The sequence below is a fragment of the Lactuca sativa genome, chromosome 1, assembly GCF_002870075.4.
Source record: "Lactuca sativa cultivar Salinas chromosome 1, Lsat_Salinas_v11, whole genome shotgun sequence".
NCBI lineage: Eukaryota > Viridiplantae > Streptophyta > Magnoliopsida > Asterales > Asteraceae > Lactuca > Lactuca sativa.
Window position 1 is genome coordinate 87,338,663 of NC_056623.2, and position 18,851 is coordinate 87,357,513.

Consider the following 18,851-nt stretch of genomic DNA (forward strand, 5'->3'; position numbering starts at 1 on the left):
TACACTCGAACCTTAGTGTTTTATTACAGACATTACAATGGTTTATGTGTTCTATCAGTTTAAATGTGAACAATCAAATGTAAAGTATACAATATAACAGAGTGTAATAAGAATTGAAAATCGGGTTAAAACAAACAACTCTGCAAGTTAAAACAGTTTGTTAAAAGGTTTTCAATTCTTAAAATGTACAATTATGAAACCATTTGACTGAAATCATAAGTTTCAGTAAAAGATATTCTTGTACTTTTTCTTGTATTCCCCCCCTGAAAACATTGAAAAACCATTGAAAAAGGGTAGGGGTATGAACTCACCGGACGCGGATATGTGTTGATTTCGGATGTAAACGTCGAATCGAGGCCTGATAACACGCGAGGTTCCTATGTAATATGAAATGGCATACAAATATATCTAATTAAATTCATAAACTCTAATTAGATATGAAGTCACACTCCAACGAACGAAAACACCCCAAAACGGGTGTTTGGAGTGACCCGGGTGACATCTACGGACGGGAATTGAAGCGAGCGACTTGGAATTTGAGTTTACTCCCCAAGAGTAAACTCCCCAATGAAGTTTAGGGCCTAAACACCCATTCCCCATGAGTTTACGGCCGTAAACTTATGGTGGGGTGGTTTATGGTGTTTAATGGGTCACAAATGGATATTAACACTTGGAAATGCTTGGAATAATTTTACCTAAGACTTGGATTGAATTAAAATCACCAAATACAACCCTTAAGGGAGTTTACGGCCTTGGCATGGGGTCTATGGCCGTAAACTCTCATATCTCCTTGAATAATTGTTTTTAAGGTCCCAAAATTAATCACATGTGATTCTAAAAATTCCTACAAGCCTAGAAATGAATTTTGGGCACCATTTGACATCCTTTTAGGAGTTTACGGCCTTGAAGCATGTTCTATGGCCGTAAACTCTCATATGTGAGGTTTTTTGTGTTTAAGGTCCTTAAATGTCACACCCCAAAACCTGAACGACGGAAACGTTCGGGGGCGGATGACTTCATGTGGTAACGTAACAAATGAATACATAGTAAAGAAAGCAATACAACCATCATATATATAATTGAAAGCTTAAATTTGTCAAAAGTTACATGTTCAAAACCAATTACAATATGATGTCAAAATATGAAATTAAACTGGTGCCGCAGCATCTCTTCTTCAAAAGCATATTAGTACCTGAAATTACTGAATCCCTGGGACATACAAGAAGTTTTGAAAGAGTAGATCAACATTTAAGCTGGTGAGTTTCATAAGTATTAAATGACAATGTTTGTATGAAATGAAATGTTTTGTCCTTGTTTGTTTGTTTCCAGAAAATCCTATATTTTCTACTAGTATAAAAGTAGCCTTCTCTCAAGACCAATGTTTGTTTCTAAAAATCGTATGTAAGTGTAAAATAACCAATGTGTTTGAAAACCTTGTAAATCAATGAATTTTTCATACCCCATGTGAGTTTTAAAACCATACTATTGACTCGGAATGCCTATACACAACGTTCTTCAGGCGTTGGAATGTTATGACGTTTGTCACCCCAAATGGTGGACTGTAGCTAACAGTCAAGGCGCGGGTTGTCAAGCCCGTATAGATCTATACACAAACACCATGCTCCCCCTCCAAGGGATTCTGGTATATAATACAGGACTTGAAATGTGTACTCGAACGTATGTGAAGTTAATGTCTCACAAACCGTGGTATAAAAACAGATTTACATGTTAAAAATGTTCGTTTGTTCTTGTATATGAAAGTGATTTCTTGAAAATCGTGTTTCTAGTATGTAAAAGTTAGCAATATCCTCGTAAAACTATACCTATTATAGTTTTCTAATAGTGTGTCTCGTTTGTTTAGAAATACCTAGAAAAGGAATCACTTGTTATGAAAGTATAGATTTTTGTAGAGCCTAAGATAGACAAGTATACATATAATCTAAGAAAATGTTTAGTTTATACATGCATGACAACAATTTATACTTCAAAAGATAGAATGCTATTGTAAGATATTTTATATACGAAAGTTCCCTATAAAGTTTATAAATCACATATGATTTGGTTATGTAAAAGCATATAAAAATTCTTTATATAACACACGATGATACTTGTGTGTTTTACTTGTATTCCCCCCCCCCCCTTGAAAGCATATAAAAGCATTTATAGAACATTTAAAAGGTTAATTAAGGGGTATGAACTCACTTGAAAGTTTGAAGAAAGCGAGATGGAAACCGGGCAGAATTTCGTCTCGGGAAACGGATTTTTCTCGGGAATCTCGGGAGTAAAATCGACCTTCGGGACTTGAGCAAAATGACCAGGGCTTCGGGTTAGAACGGACATGGAAATCGAGGCAATATCGTGAGAGAAATGAGAGAGATGGGGTGATTTTCCCGGAACCCTCGCATCTCTATTTATAGGGGGTCTGAGAAGCCTCGGTATGCGGGGCGTACTCGTGCGTCACTCGTGACCGAGTCCTCGACTGCCTCGCTTCGGATGGGACGGATCAGATAGCTCGCATAGGGGCGACGTGGACGGACCGAGACCAAGGCCTTCGCGTACGCGGGGCATACGGGGTTACGTGGCGCGTAACTCGGATGAGCATGTTGACTCCCCCTTCGGATAATACCAGATTTTTGATTTAAATTTATATATAATTTATTTAATAAACTTCAAAAATTCATATCTTCTTCATACGAACTCCGTTTTCGACGTTCTTTATATCCCTGCGAAGGTGAGACCATACTCTACAACTTTCGTTTAGATTTCGTCGGCAAATTCCGAAATTATTTTTATTATTTATTTTTAAAAGGTCGCGGTAAGAAAATTTCTTTAGAAATTCATAACTTCTTTATCCGACGTCGGTTTTTGCCAGACTTTTTACCGCTGAATTAACATTGTTGAGACCTTCGATTCTCGTTTAGGTCATTCCGGCCAAAAGTCGCTCGATCTCCGATTCGAGTTTTTAGCTGACTGCTGTTATGCCGAACTTGGAAAAATCATAACTTCAATAAATGAAGTCGGATTTGGGCGTTCTTTTTACGTATGATCACGGTTTAATGACATTAAACATAGTAGGAATTTAAATAGAAACTTTTTGGACATTTTATTATCAAAGTTAATTTCATTAACTCAAAGGTGGTTACAATACTTGACTTTTTAGATCATTACAAAGATTTGAAATATCGGTTTGTCACATCATCCCCCCGTTAGAGGGAATTTCGTCCCGAAATTTAAAGTAGTAAAGATACTAGTGGATTAGAGAAAAAGATGAGGGTACTTTTGTCTCATCTGATCTTCGCGTTCCCATGTGAATTCAGGTCCCCGCTTGGCGTTCCAGCGAACCTTCACGATGGGTATGCGACTTTGTTTTGTTTGTTTGACCTCTCGGTCCATGATTTCTACCGGTTCTTCCACAAAGTTGAGGCTCTCGTTGATCTCGATCTCACCGAGTGGAATAACAAGAGTCTCATCGGACAGACACTTTTTCAAGTTCGAGACATGGAAGGTTGGATGTATGTTACTAAGTTCACGCAGTAGGTTAAGTTTGTAAGCCACAGGGCCGATTCTAGCAAGAATCTGAAAAGGCCCTATGTATCTTGGATTTAGTTTCCTACGCTTCCCAAAGCGTATTAAACCTTTCCACGGTGAGACCTTCAATAAAACGTGGTCTCCTACCTGGAATTCCAAAGGTTTCCTCCTTTGGTCAGCGTAGCTTTTCTGTCGGTCTCTGGAGGCTTTCAATCGTTCACGTATCTGAACGATCTTCTCTGTCGTTTCTCTTATGATTTCCGGACCGATGAGAGTGCTTTCAGGAACTCTTCCTCTAGCTAACTGGGTATCGCCAACTTCAGTCCAGCACAGAGGGGATCTGCACTTTCGACCATAGAGGGCTTCAAATGGAGCAGCCTTTATGCTTGTATGATAACTATTGTTGTATGAAAATTCGACAACGGGTAAATGGATATCCCATGCCTTTCCAAAATCAATCACACAGGCTCTCAACATATCTTCTAAATTTTGTATCGTTCTCTCACTTTGCCCGTCTGTTTGTGGGTGGTAGGTTGTACTCATGTCTAGCCTAGTCCCCAGGGAACTTTGTAGTGACTGCCAGAATCTTGAAGTGAATCTACTATCTCTATCGGAGATAATGGATATCGGAACACCATGCAGTCGCACTACTTCCTTTATGTAAGTTCTTGTAAGCTTTTCCATTTTGTTAGTCTCCTTGATGGGTAGGAAATGCGCGGATTTTGTCAATCTGTCGATAATGACCCATATGATATCGAGTCCACCCGTCGTCTTGGGTAACTTGGTTACGAAGTCCATAGTAATCCGCTCCCATTTCCATTCTAGTATCTCCGGTTGTTGTAGTAATTATGACGGTTTCTGATACTCGACCTTAACCTTAGTGCAAGTAAGGCATTTACTTACGAAGGTAGCAATTTCTCCTTTCATGTTAGGCCACCAGTACAGTTTCTTAAGATCCAGATACATTTTATCTGAACCTGGGTGAACGAAATATCTTGAGTTGTGTGCTTCGGTCATGACTACATTTCTGAAACCACCATGTTTCGGTGTCCAGATTCGGTCCATGAGATAATAGGCTCCGCCACCCTTGACTTCTAGATTCTTTTCCATTCCTCGCAGGGATTCACCCGCCACATTTTCAGGTCGCAAAGCTTCCATTTGTGCCTCCTTAATTTGTGTGGATAAGTGGGAATGGATAGTCATAGTCAGAGATTTGACCCTCCGACTAGTGTATTCCTTTCGACTGAGGGCGTCAGCTACCATGTTGGCCTTGCCAGGATGATAACGAATTTCGCATTCGTAGTCATTTAGTAACTCAACCCATCGTCGTTGTCGCATGTTGAGTTCTTTCTGATCGAAAATGTGTTGAAGGCTCTTGTGATCAGTGAAAATAGTACTCTTTGTTCCGTATAAGTAGTGTCTCCAGATCTTCAGAGCAAATACCACTGCTCCTAACTCAAGATCGTGTGTCGTATAGTTCACTTTGTGTGTCTTAAGCTGTCGGGAGGCATAAGCAATAACCTTATAACCTTCCCTCTCTGCATAAGAACACAGCCAAGTCCTTGGTTTGACGCATCGCAATACACTACGAAGTCTTCTATCCCTTCGGGGAGGGATAGTATCGGTGCGGTGCACAAGGCCTGTTTCAGTGTTTGGAACACCTTCTCTTGTTTCGCTTCCCAATCAAAGGCCACGCCTTTCTGGGTTAATGTAGTAAGAGGTTTCGCAATGCTAGAGAAGTTCTTTATGAATCTGCGATAGTAGCCGGCGAGACCTAGAAATTGATGAATTTCTGTAGGTGTCTTTGGTGCCGACCAGTTCTCAATGGCCTTAATTTTGGAGGGGTCCACGTGTATCCCTTTCTCGCTAACAACGTGGCCCAAAAATTCGACTCTTCGAATCCAAAATTTGCATTTAGAGAACTTCGCATAGAGTTTCTCCGATCGCAGTGTTTCTAGGACTTTTCATAGGTGCTGACTATGCTCTTCCTTACTTCAGGAGTAGATAAGTATATCATCGATAAAGACGATGACGAACTGATCCAGGTAAGGACAGCATACCCTATTCATGAGGTCCATAAATACTGCTGGTGCGTTGGTTAATCCGAACGGAATCACTACAAATTCGTAGTGCCCATAACGAGTTCGCAAAGCTGTCTTGGGAATATCCCCCTCTAGTACTCGTAATTGGTGGTATCCGGATCGTAGATCTATTTTGGAGAAGTAGTTTGCTCCCTGAAGTTGATCAAATAGGTCGTCAATACGGGGTAGAGGATAACGGTTTTTGACGGTAAGCTTGTTCAGTTCTCTATAGTCGATGCACATGCGGAACAATCCGTCTTTCTTCTTTACAAACAGGATCGGTGCTCCCCAAGGTGAGAAACTTGGTCTTATGAATCCTTTTTGAAGGAGTTCATTAAGTTGATTGGAAAGTTCCTGCATCTCTGCTGGTGCGAGACGATAAGGAGATTTTGCCACTGGGGTAGCCCCTGGAACTAAGTCGATTCTAAACTCGACTTGGCGTTGTGGTGGTAATCCCGGTAGTTCTTCTGGAAAGATATCGGGAAAGTCGCGTACTTCTGGAATGTTCTTGATGTCCTTCGGTTCCTGACTTGTATCGACGATGTGCGCTAGGAATGCTCAACAATCCTTCCGTAAACACTTTCGAGATTGGATGCATGAAATGATACGAAGGTTTGTACTTGATTTGTCGCCATAGATAATTAATGTTTCGTTGTTAGGGAGATTAAGACGAACTGCTTTCTCAAAGCACATGATGTCGGCGCGAAGAAGACTCAACCAATCCATGCCGACTATGACGTCGAAACTTTTAATTGGGACAGGCATGAGATTGATTGGGAAAGAATGACCGTCTAAAGTTAACGTACAATCCATGTATATGCAGTTAGTACTTTCGGTTTTTCCATTGGCCATCTCTACCGTAAATGATTTTTCTAACTTGCTAGGTTTAGGTTTAAGTAAGTGAATAAAGTTTTGGCTCACGAAGCTTCTCTCCGCTCCACTATCGAATAATATGCATGTATATGAATTATCTAGAAGGAACGTACCAGCAACTACAGTCGGATCAGCTACGGCTTCATCGTGGCCTATAGCTAAAACTCGTCCCATCCCGCCGGTATTTGCTGCCTTTAGGCAGTTCCTCTTGTAGTGGCCCACCTCGCCACAACCGTAGCAAGTCTGGCCTACACCCGCGTTGGGAACTTGAGTGATCGGCTTTGCGGGATCCTTGCTGAAACGGACAGTGTGTCCCTTTCTGTTGCAGTTGGAGCACTACATTTCCCAACAAGGTCCATGATGGTGGTAAGTGCATTTGGTGCACTTTGGAAGATTACCCCCATAAGTCTTTGTCGGGTAAGATTTGTAGGGACTGTAGTAGGTACCGTGGCAGCATTCACTGAGGCCAGTTGTTTCTTCGCAGATTCTTGGGAAGACCCACCCTTTCCTTTATTCCATACCCTCTTCTTGTTATTGTTGTTGTTGTTGTTGTTGTTGTTGTTGTTGTTGTTGTTGTTGTTGTTGTTTCCTTTTTGTGGTTCTAGTGTAGCAACCGTTGAGTTCTGATGACCTCCATAATCAACAAGAGATTGTGCCAGTTCCTTGGCACTTTCAAAGGTGTCAGGTTTTGAAGCTAACACGTTGGACCTAATTTGGGGCGACAGTCCCCAAATGTATCTCTCTATTTTCTTGCTTTCAGGAGCAGTCATGTCTGGGCAAAGGATTGCCAGATCGCAGAACCTGTTGGTATAAGTCGCGATGTCGTTACCAACCATTCCAAGAGTCCAGAGCTCATGCTCGAGTTTTTGAATCTCTCCTCGTGGACAGTATTCTCTCATCAACATGACCTTTAAGCTCTCCCAGCTTATGGAGTTTGCCACTATCAGGGTAAGTACCTTAACGTGGCCATTCCACCAAGTTAAAGCCCTATCAATAAGGGTGAAAGTTTCAAACTTGACTTTGCTGTGCTCGGGACAGAAGCAGATTTCAAATACTGACTCCGTCCTTTCAACCCACTGCCTCAGGGCTATCACCCCACCAGTTCCATAAAACATCCGGGGTTTGGCATTAGTAAAATCCTTATAGGTGCATTCTAGGGGTTGCCCATGACTCTCACCATGGTTGGATAGTTGTGTGCCAGTTCCTGAGCCAGTAGTACTCGGAGTTATTGATTTGTGACATGGTAGCTGCTTGGAACATGACAATATCAAATTGAGGTGGTGGAGGTGTGGTGGTACAGGTGCTTCCCGACCGTTGTTTCGCCTTGGATTCCTAAAAATTGTATGTAAGTTTAAAATAACCAATGTGTTTGAAAACCTTGTAAATCAATGCATTTTTAATACCCCATGTGAGTTTTATAACCATACTATTGACTCGGAATGCCTATACACAACGTTCTTCAGGCGTTGGAATGTTATGACGTTTGTCACCCCAAATGGTGGACTGTAGCTAACAGTCAAGGCGCGGGTTGTCAAGCGCGTATAGATCTATACACAAACACCATGCTCCCCCTCCAAGGGATTCTGGTATATAATACAGGACTTGAAATGTGTACTCGAACGTATGTGAAGTTAATGTCTCACAAACCGTGGTATAAAAACAGATTTACATGTTAAAAATGTTCGTTTGTTCTTGTATATGAAAGTGATTTCTTGAAAATCGTGTTTCTAGTATGTAAAAGTTAGCAATATCCTCGTAAAACTATACCTATTATAGTTTTCTAATAGTGTGTCTCGTTTGTTTAGAAATACCTAGAAAAGGAATCACTTGTTATGAAAGTATAGATTTTTGTAGAGCCTAAGATAGACAAGTATACATATAATCTAAGAAAATGTTTAGTTTATACATGCATTACAACAATTTATACTTCAAAAGATAGAATGCTATTGTAAGATATTTTATATACGAAAGTTCCCTATAAAGTTTATAAATCACATATGACTTGGTTATGTAAAAGCATATAAAAATTCTTTATATAACACACGATGATACTTGTGTGTTTTACTTGTATTCCCCCCCCCCCCCCCCCCCTTGAAAGCATATAAAAGCATTTATAGAACATTTAAAAGGTTAATTAAGGGGTATGAACTCACTTGAAAGTTTGAAGAAAGCGAGATGGAAACCGGGCAGAATTTCGTCTCGAGAAACGGATTTTTCTTAGGATTCTCGGGAATCTCGGGAGTAAAATCGACCTTCGGGACTTGAGCAAAATGACCAGGGTTTCGGGTTAAAACGGACACGAAAATCGAGGCAATATCGTGAGAGAAATGAGAGATGGGGCGATTTTCCCGGAATCCTCGCATCTCTATTTATAGGGGGTCTGAGAAGCCTCGGTATGCGGTGCGTACGCTCGTACGCGGGGCGTACTCGTGCGTCACTCGTAACCAAGTCCTCGACTACCTCGCTTCGGATGGGACGGATCGGATAGCTCGCATAGGGGCGACGTGGACGGACCGAGACCAAGGCCTTCGCGTACGCGGGGCGTACGGGGTTACGCGGCGCGTAACTCAGATGAGCATGCTGACTCCCCCTTCGGATAATACCAGATTTTTGATTTAAATTTATATATAATTTATTTAATAAACTTCAAAAATTCATATCTTCTTCATACGAACTCCGTTTTCGACGTTCTTTATATCCCCGCGAAGGTGAGACCATACTCTACAACTTTCGTTTAGATTCCATCGGCAAATTCGGAAATTATTTTTATTATTTATTTTTAAAAGGTCGCGGTAAGAAAATTTCTTTAGAAATTCATAACTTCTTTATCTGACGTCGATTTTTGCCAGACTTTTTACCGCTGAATTACCATTGTTGAGACCTTCGATTTCGTTTAGGTCATTCCGGCCAAAAGTCGCTCGATCTCCGATTCGAGTTTTTAGCTGACTGCTGCTATGCCGAACTTGGAAAAATCATAACTTCAATAAATGAAATCGGATTTGGGCGTTCTTTTTACGTACGATCACGGTTTAATGACATTAAACATATTATGAATTTAAATAGAAACTTTTTGGACATTTTATTATCAAAGTTAATTTCATTAACTCAAAGGTGGTTACAATACTTGACTTTTTAGGTCATTACAAAGAGTTGAAATATCGGGTTGTCACATTAAACTATTTTTGGTTGGTTCTATGATTTATTCCAAGGCTTTTGGTGGTGTTGGATGGCTTTCTAACACCTTAGAAGTGAGTTTACACCCTTGTTTAAGGAGTTTACGGCCCAAGCACAAGCCTTGACCGTAAACTCACACAAACCCTTCAAAATTTATGTTTAAGGTGTTCTAGGTCCATTTCCAATATTCTAAAAGTCATATCTAAGTCTTTTTTGTGTCTTGGAAGGGTTAAATGGCTTAAAACCCCTTTAAATATGTGTTTACGGCCTAGGCACCTTACAGGGCCGTAAACTCATATACAAGGCTTTAAATCATGGTCCAAGGCATTCTAAGCTCATTCCATAAAGTCATCTAGCCATATTCAAGGTCTAATTGTGGTTTGGAAGGGTTTTGTTGCTCCAAAAACCCCCCTTTATATGAGTTTACGGCCTAGGACTGTTCTAGGGCCATAAACTCATGGTAATGGTGCTAATCCATGGTTTAAACTCGAATTTGAAGGCTAGAGAGGTTGCATAACCAATTAGGGAAGGTACCTTGAAGATTTGAGACCTTAAACTTGAGATTTGGACCTTTAATTCTAGTTTGAGGAGAGAGGTTGGAGTGAAAGTTGTAGAATGGAGCAAAAGCTTCAAAATGAAGACTTGGATCACTTTAAATAGTGTCCAAGTTCGGAACACGGTAGAATTCTACCCGATACCGGCGTTAGACGGAGCTTTTGGTCGCACCCGGCCAATTTGCCGTAACTCGATATGGTTGATTCTAGAAATGTTTCGATCATTAATATGAGACGTTAGAATGAGTTCTAAGGGTATTAAGTCACTTATTAAGTCATAAAATAAAACCCATATTAACGACTTAATAAAATGCCGGAATCAGAAACGAAATCGGAAATGGCGATTGGATGATCGGAACGAGTCGCGAGAAGGGTTACATTTAGAGATATGAATTTCGGGTTGTTACATAGTGGCACCAGGGATGGTGTGCATGAACGTGGTGCACCCTCTACCTGGCCACGAGTTAAGTCTTGTGGCTTGTATATTGTTATGCCTATCAAGGCAATCACGTAAATATTTCCACAATCATCTCCATTATAATATTTACCATATTTAGTTAGTCAAAGTTTACCATGTATTGTTATTGTAGGTGTAATTGACAACTACCTTTACTCTTGTAAAGGCTTTATATTGGCCACTTATTTTCCTTGTAATGTGTGAAAATTCAATATTAAAATCAATACCTCAAAATGGTATCAAGAGCTCTCTTTCTCCTCTGAGAAATCTCGATCCCCATTGCCTTCCTTCTTCTCAAACCTGCAGAATCATCACAATCTTGTCAGATAAATCAACTCCTTCTACCACCATCATTCATCTCACGGCCACTACCCACTTCCCTATCAAACTTATTGCATCTAATTTTCTTGTTTGGCGAAACCAAGTTCGTTCCACCCTCATTGGCCTTGATCTCCTCCACTTCATCGATGGTTATTCAAAACCTCCCAGTAAAACCAATGCTGAGTAATCTCACTGGTACAGACAAGATCAGATCTTGTTCAGTGCCTTACTTGGTAGTTGCACAGATGTTATACAACCCTTGCTATCTTCTGCTGAAACATCATATGAAGCTTGGTTCCGTCTCACCACAAGCTATGCCAACGCTTCTCGTTCCTGAATCATCTCGCTCAAATCTAAACTTACCACCAATCCAAAAGGATCACGCACTGTTACTAAATATCTTCACGACATGCGATCCATTGCCGACGATCTTGCCTTAGCCCACTTATAGGTGTAATTGACAGCTACCTTTACTCCTGTAAATACTCCTGTAAAGGCTTTATATTGGCCACTTATTTTCCCTGTAATGTGTGAAAATTCAATATTAAAATCAATACCTCAATAATGCCTTACCAAGTACACAAGTTAATGACAACCAATTCAGGTTTTTTAAAAATTAAGTTGTGTGTGATCCTCAAATAACTCAATATAAAAATACAATAATACTTTCCTAACCATCTGTTTCTCATTCAAAATACTTTAATTAAAAACACTTTGCTCCCTTCCCCTTCCCATCCCTACCAATCTCCATCGTCGGTGATAAACTCCAATAAATATACATTTACTTTTGATCCCTGATCCTATAATAATGAGCATGGCCAAAAGCAAAATTGGACAACTTCAAAGACATACAAACTCTACTTAGTTCACTTCTTTCGAACATGGTCAAAACCAACAAAAAATATAGAAAAATATGTAATCCTTTTAAACAACGTTCAAGTTAGAGCATATACCTGAAAGTCTTCGTCTTGATGATGTGTTGTTGGGACGTCCAACAAATAACATAACAGTGGACGTCGACGCCTCAAAGAGAAACCACAATCTTGACTCCGTGACATATAGCTTAAATATTCTTGATACTTGACGTCCTTAAAAAAAGTTGTGTACCTAAATTCGTGAATTTGCAACGATAGGTGTGGAGGCGGCTGGAATCGGAGATAACAGGGTAGCGGTTGCTAGAATCGACGATGTTAGGATTGGGGGTGACCGGACTGGATGTTAGGGTGGGGGGTGTCAAATGAAATTAAGTTAAAAATATAGAGATTGTGGGTGGGGGCGGAAAATAGGAGATAATGGAAAATCAATGAAAACAATTAAGAAAAATTGAAAATCCGCGTTTAATGAGAGATGTTTTTTTTGTTGTGGAATCCATTGCTAATCCCTCTCCAATCCATTTTTAAATGGCTAGAATTTACCAAATAGAAATCCTGGTTTTTTATGTTGTTGACCTCTTGGAAGTTTGTCGTTTATTAGTAGTAAGGAAAGGAGTGAGCATCAATGCATGGAAGGGAGGCCGACAATTTGTAAAGAGATGGGTGCAGCGTATTCACAAGAGAGAAAATAGACGAGACTGTGTGATTTGCAATATTTTTTACAAAATGACCGGATCAAATGGCGTCTTCTTTTTTTTTTTGCAATTGTGTTGGCCGGAAAATATAACCAAGAAATTGATGTTTGTCAAAGTTGACTATTAGGGAAGTTTCTTGAACAGCATATGTTAGTTTAATCTGTGTTTTTTAAACAACAAAAATAAATGTAATGATGTTTCTTTAACATGTAAACGGGCTAGAACTATTATCAAACTGTTTCTTGAATAACAACTCAGTTTCATTATAAGTCATCTAAAAAAAACGGGCATAGTAGTCCTTATCCATACACTAATCTATCTGTTGAAATATAATGCATACCACAAAAACGAACCGCTTAGCTCCAAGAAATAATAATAAAGAATTGTTGGCGTGCTGAGATTTTAGCTTTTTATATAAACCAAAAATTGAGAGAAGGGTTATTGCGATAGAAGGTGTTTGGATAAATAAAAAAGAAAAACATTGTGTTAGGGATATGTGTATCATATATGAGGAGGGAATTAGATTGCATTGCGTTGAGAAGAAGCTGCTTCCATGGCACTTCTATTGTGCCCATTTCTAATCAGTTTCCTCAGAGGCGTCTGATTTTACATTGGATCTCTGAGTCTCAGTTCCTAAACGTCATTTTTAAATAATTGAAGGTGCAGGAGTCGATTGGAGAAGGTTTCCAAAAACGCCAGAGATGGAGTCGACCTGTTAGGACTACAAAAATGGGAGACGAGAGAGACGATAAATAAATGATTGTTTCAATTGGGTATTCTGCGAGGCGCAAATGCGCTCTCTTCTCGCTGAAGCGTGTTCTCAATTAGGACTAATTGACTATGAGGAATTGGGTTGCATGAAAATTTAAGTTGCAATTGAATATTATAAAAAAAAATTGGGCGCCTTAAAAAATTGGGCCCTGTGCACCGGCCCTTCTTGCCCCCCTTCACCATCGGCCTTGCCAGCCTGCAACAAACAGACAGATCCTACAGATCACTAAGCATAACAACATCCTAAATACTAGGATACCAATCTAACAGATCACCACAACACTATAGCATACATGTCAGGATATCAAATCCAAAGGGTCGGCCTTGGTGCCTTATACCCATTAGTACATCGAGGGAAAACTCACCTCACAATGTCAAACCCCACTGAAAACCTCCGCCTGCTGGCTCACAAAAATCCCGAACTAACACAAAGAAAAAACAAACATTCAATTAACAATTGGATTACCATCCTTGACTAAGGATCCATACTTAATGTAAATGTCCACTATGCCCTATCCCCAATTGGGCCAAAGCCCAATTCCTAATTTTTGATCCAAAAAGGCCGAAATTACTTCAGACCCATAATCGGCCCAATTTTCCAAAGTCGATACGTTCGACGGGACGTCAAACCCTATAATGGGGGGTGAAGGTAGGTTGCACCTGATGCCACATTGGTTGGGAAGGAGAAATAAGCATTCCTTAACAATGATGTGGATACCTTCCCTAACACAACGCGTTTTAAAGATGTGAGGGCATCAGATCTCATAATAACTTTGCAGGTAAGCGTGCTCAAGCGAGAGCAATCAAGGGATGGGTGACCCTATGGGAAGTTTTTGCGCTAGGAGCCCAAAACGAACAATATTGTGATACGTGTCAGAGAGGGATGTTACATAAAGGCTATTAGCTAATTGACTTTAAGACTTGAACCACTCTTCAACTTCATTAAACACGTTCACCCAATTCAACCAATTCTAGTACAACTGAATTGATTATCATCCCAAGTTACACTTTTGGCCCTTAAACTTTGAGCGACTTGTCTTTCATGGCTCTACAAAACCCAACTTTAGCAAGCAAAATCATACTTCATTCCCTTAAAATAAAAAAATAAAAATAAAATAAAATAAAATAAAATAAAAACCTTAAGTGACCTTTTAAAACAAATGCAATAAAGTTTTTGGGCTAATATGACATTTTCTCATTTTTTTAACTAACTAAATAATAATTAAGTTTAATAATTTAATATATAAACTTAAAATTAAAATGAAAATAATATGAGAATTACTTAAATAAAATTAAAGCTTACAAAAAAGACATTATTCAAACATAAAATTACTATTCGTCCTCAACGACTTTGTTTTGGTATAAATTGTAACGCCCGTGTTTCTAGGCTAGGCATTAATATTGACATAATAGTCTAGGTTAACCTTTGTAACTCATTTAGAAGAAATGAAAATGAATTATGTGAATATTATGTGTTTTATGCTTAATTATTAGGGTTTAATTAATTAAGAATAAAAATGTGCGTCAAAAATAAATATTAGATAAAGCCGATATCTATTAAGAAAGTTGTAGTGGTCGTGACAAGGATTACGGATATATAATGAATGCCGAAATCCGAGTTATAGCGAAGAAGTTATGACCAGTCGAAGTTTCGCGACAAAACCGCCACGGTGCCGAATGTCGTAAAAAGTGAGTTTTTGATAAACTACTTTTTAGCCTTAGTGATCTAAACAAAAGTTGCAGTGTTCGTTAAACCGAGAGTAGGTATAAAAAGAACGCCCAAATCTGACTTCGTATGAGAAAGTTATGATTTTTCGAAATTTCAGCTTAGTTGTAGACAGCTAAAAACTCGAATTTTAGATCAAGTGATTTTTAGCCGACACGACCTAAACGAGAATCGAAGGTCTTGTCAATAGTAGCACAACGGTAAAAAGACAGACGAAAACGGACGTCGGATGAAGAAGTTATGAATTTTTAACGGATTTCCTGTCCCGGTCTGTTGAAAATAATAATATAAAAATTAAAGTCAAAATTAGCCGACGAGGTCTAAACGAAAGTTGTAGAGCGTAATTTTACCTACGCGTGCATATAAAGAACGTTAAAAACATAGCTCATATGCGAAAGTTGTGGATGTTATAAGTTTTGGCGCGAAAATCGAGAAATGTTGTCAAAACCGAGAAATTTCGCATACGTGGACTTCGGCCACGTCACCCTCGCTTAAATCATGGCACATGTCCGAAATTTTGCTGAGTCATCCGAACCGGAGAGCCATCTGAAGTTGTCCACTAAAGATCTGACGCGTGTCCCTTATGGCGTGTCCGAGTCTCGCAGGGGGTGCCACGTCCGAAGCCTTAGACTAGATCTCGGTCCAATCAAACGCCGATACCGAGCCCCTCGCATGCGCAGCCCACGTGCGAGCCACCTGCGCACCTTAGCCCTGCTGTTGTCGCGTGTCCCCGCTGCTGACTCCTCTCTTCTAAGCCGACTTCGGACCATCTTTCACCCCTTTTTCAATACTTCCTTCATATTAACATCCCCCAAAGCCCCGATATCGATTATAACACCCGGAATACACCACGAAGTGCCCGAGAAGTCCGGAAAATTTATCTTTTCGGTTTCGAAGCCCGACCTTCGCAGAGCCCGGTTTCTCAATAAAACTCCCGGTTTTATTAAAAACGATCGCTTTAGGCAACGAAGTGCTGCCCGATGATCGTTAAATCAAGTGAGTGTGTAGTTACTTTCACTTTACACATAGATATGAAGTATTTTATATAAATATATGCTGTGTGAATATATATTGTTTGTTTATTTGAGATGAATATTGAAGGAATGATTTATACATGTTTTTAAATAATTTAAATTGTATATGTATTTTATCTACCAAAATGTTGGGTAAAACATGGGTAGATGTAATAGTGGGTGTGTGATGGAAGGTGGGTTGGACACTGTTGATAAATAAGAGCTATGAACTCCCATGGGAAATACTGTCGATTACCTACTCTAAAAACCTATTGACATGTATTGGGGGGGGGGGGGGGGGACTCTCGTGGGAAATATTGTCGATAAATAAGAGCTATGGATTTAACACATGGAAAACCCATTGACATGTATTGCGAGGGGGGGGATTCCCGTGGGAAATACTGTCGATAAAATAAGTGCTATGGACTTAAATTGTAGAGGAAAGCAATTTTGTCACCCCGATGTTTGTCATATTTAACATAAATTGTAGAGGAAAGCAATTTTGTCACCTTATTGGTTGTATTATGTTAGGATGTCTTGTTTGACATAAATTGTTGAGGAAAGCAATGTTGTCACCCCTAGTGATAATCCTTAGGCTAGGTCCCTTGTGATAGTCGTTTTAGGGACGTAAAGTGAGGATAATGGGAATGGGTAATTAGGGTTATTTTGGTTGATGAAATTAATAGCTTTATTGTTGATTGAGAACTTAATAAGTTTATCATTTATTGTGGGTTGAAAATCCTATATGCTCACCAGGCTCCCAAGCCTGACCCACTCAGCTTTTTATATTACAGGCAGTGGACCCCGAGCATAGTCGGATGATGATGAGTGATATTTGGATTATAGGCGAGTAGTTGTAAATAACTGTTGTAAGGCTTATAATGTCTTATTTATGCTTTTGATCTGTATTGGAACATGACATCCCGAGGTTTGATATGAAATGAAAATATACATTTCTTGAAGAAAGGTTTTGATAAACTTTTATAATGTTTTGTTTTGAGAATAAATTCCGCAACATCTTTTTAAAGGATTACTCTGATTTTATTTTAAAAAGCATAAAATAAATCGGTCTTTTTTGGCTGAGAAATTTGAGGATGTCACATAAATGTTCCAATAAGTCTTGTCCAAAAAAATGGCATGTTTCAATAGATTGTATTTTGAGAACTCCTGCCATGTATTCATCATCTGTACATGGAAATGCACATGGAAATGAATTGTTGAGGACGATTAACCGCATCAACCTTAAATCATACATGCAAATAGCACGTCCTACGAACGTGGTGCACCCTCTACCTCGCCACGGGTTAAGTCTTGTGGCTTATATACCGTTATGCCTTACCAAGTACAAGTTAATGACAACGGTTGAGGTTTTTTAAAAATTAAGTTGTGTGTTATGATCCTCAAATAACTCAATATAAAAATACAATAATACATTCCTAACCACCTGTTTCTCTTTCAAATTACTTTAATTAAAAACACTTTGCCCCCTTCCCTTCCCCTTCCCCTTCCCATCCCTACCAATATCCACCACCGGTGATAGACTCCAATCAACACACATTTACTTTGGATCCCTGGTCCTATAATATTGAGCATGGTTCAAAACCAAAATTGGATAACCTCAAAGACATACAAACTCTACTTAGTTCACCTCTTTCGAACATTGTCAAAATCAACAAAAAAAATAGAAAAATATGTAATCCTTTTAAACAACGTTCAAGTTAGAGCATCTGACAGATAAGTAGATAACTGAAAGTCTTGATGATGGGTTGTTGGGATGGCCAACAAATAACATAAAACTGGAGGTTGACGCCTCAAAGAGAAACCACAATCTTGACGTCGTGAAATATAGCTTAAATATTCTTGATACTTGACGTCGTTGAACAAAAGTTGTGTACCCAAATACATGAATTTGCAACGATAGGTGTGGACGGCTAGAATCGTAGATCACAGGGTAGCGGTGCATGGCCAGAATTGACGATGTTAGGATTGGGGGTGATTGGACTTGATGTTAGGGTGGGGGTGTCAAATGAAATTTAAGTTAAGAATATATAGATTCGGGGTGGTGGCGAAAAATAGGAGATAAGTGAAAATCAATGAAAACAATAAAAAAAATTGATAATCCGCATTTAGCGAGGGATGTTTTTTTGTTTCTGGATCCATCACTAATCCCTCTCCAATCCATTTATAAATGGCTAGAATTTACGGAATAGAAATCCTGGTTTGGAAGTTCATCATTGATTAGCTTGGGATAACTTACATTGCTAATTTTGTCATTGACACCTCTCTTTCTATTAGTGGGGAAAGGTGTGAGCATCAATGGGAGGGAGGCCGATAATTTGTAAAGAGATGGGTGCGGCGTATTCACAAAAGAGAAGAATGAAGAGACCGTGTGATTTGCAATATGTGCAAATTTTTTACAAAATGACCGGATCAAATGGTGTTTTCTTTTTTCTTTGGAATTGTGTTGGCAAGAGAATATAACCACGAAATTGATGTTTGTCTAAGTTGACTATTAGGGCAGTTTCTTGAACAACATATGTTAGTTTAACCGTGTTTTTCAAACAACAAAAATGAATGTAATGATGTTTTTTGAACTTGTAAACCGCTGGGTAGCTACCTGATCAAAAATTTTCTTGAACAACAACTCAGTTTCATTGTAAGTCATCTTAAAATATATATATATATATATATATATATATATATATATATATATATATATATATATATATATATATATATATATATATATATATATATATATATATATATATATATATATATATATA

At 39.0% G+C, this 18,851-nt stretch overlaps 1 long non-coding RNA gene across 1 annotated transcript; it reads right to left on the reverse strand.

Annotated features, from left to right (window-relative positions):
* Positions 1-1,051: 1,051 nt before the first annotated feature.
* On the reverse strand, positions 1,052-12,472 carry LOC122196047 (uncharacterized). The gene is made up of 3 exons (XR_006187328.2): positions 11,942-12,472; positions 10,895-11,509; positions 1,052-1,209 (listed from the first exon to the last, which is right to left on the reverse strand). It is a non-coding gene; the product is annotated as an uncharacterized LOC122196047 (long non-coding RNA).
* Between the last annotated feature and the right edge of the window lie 6,379 nt (positions 12,473-18,851).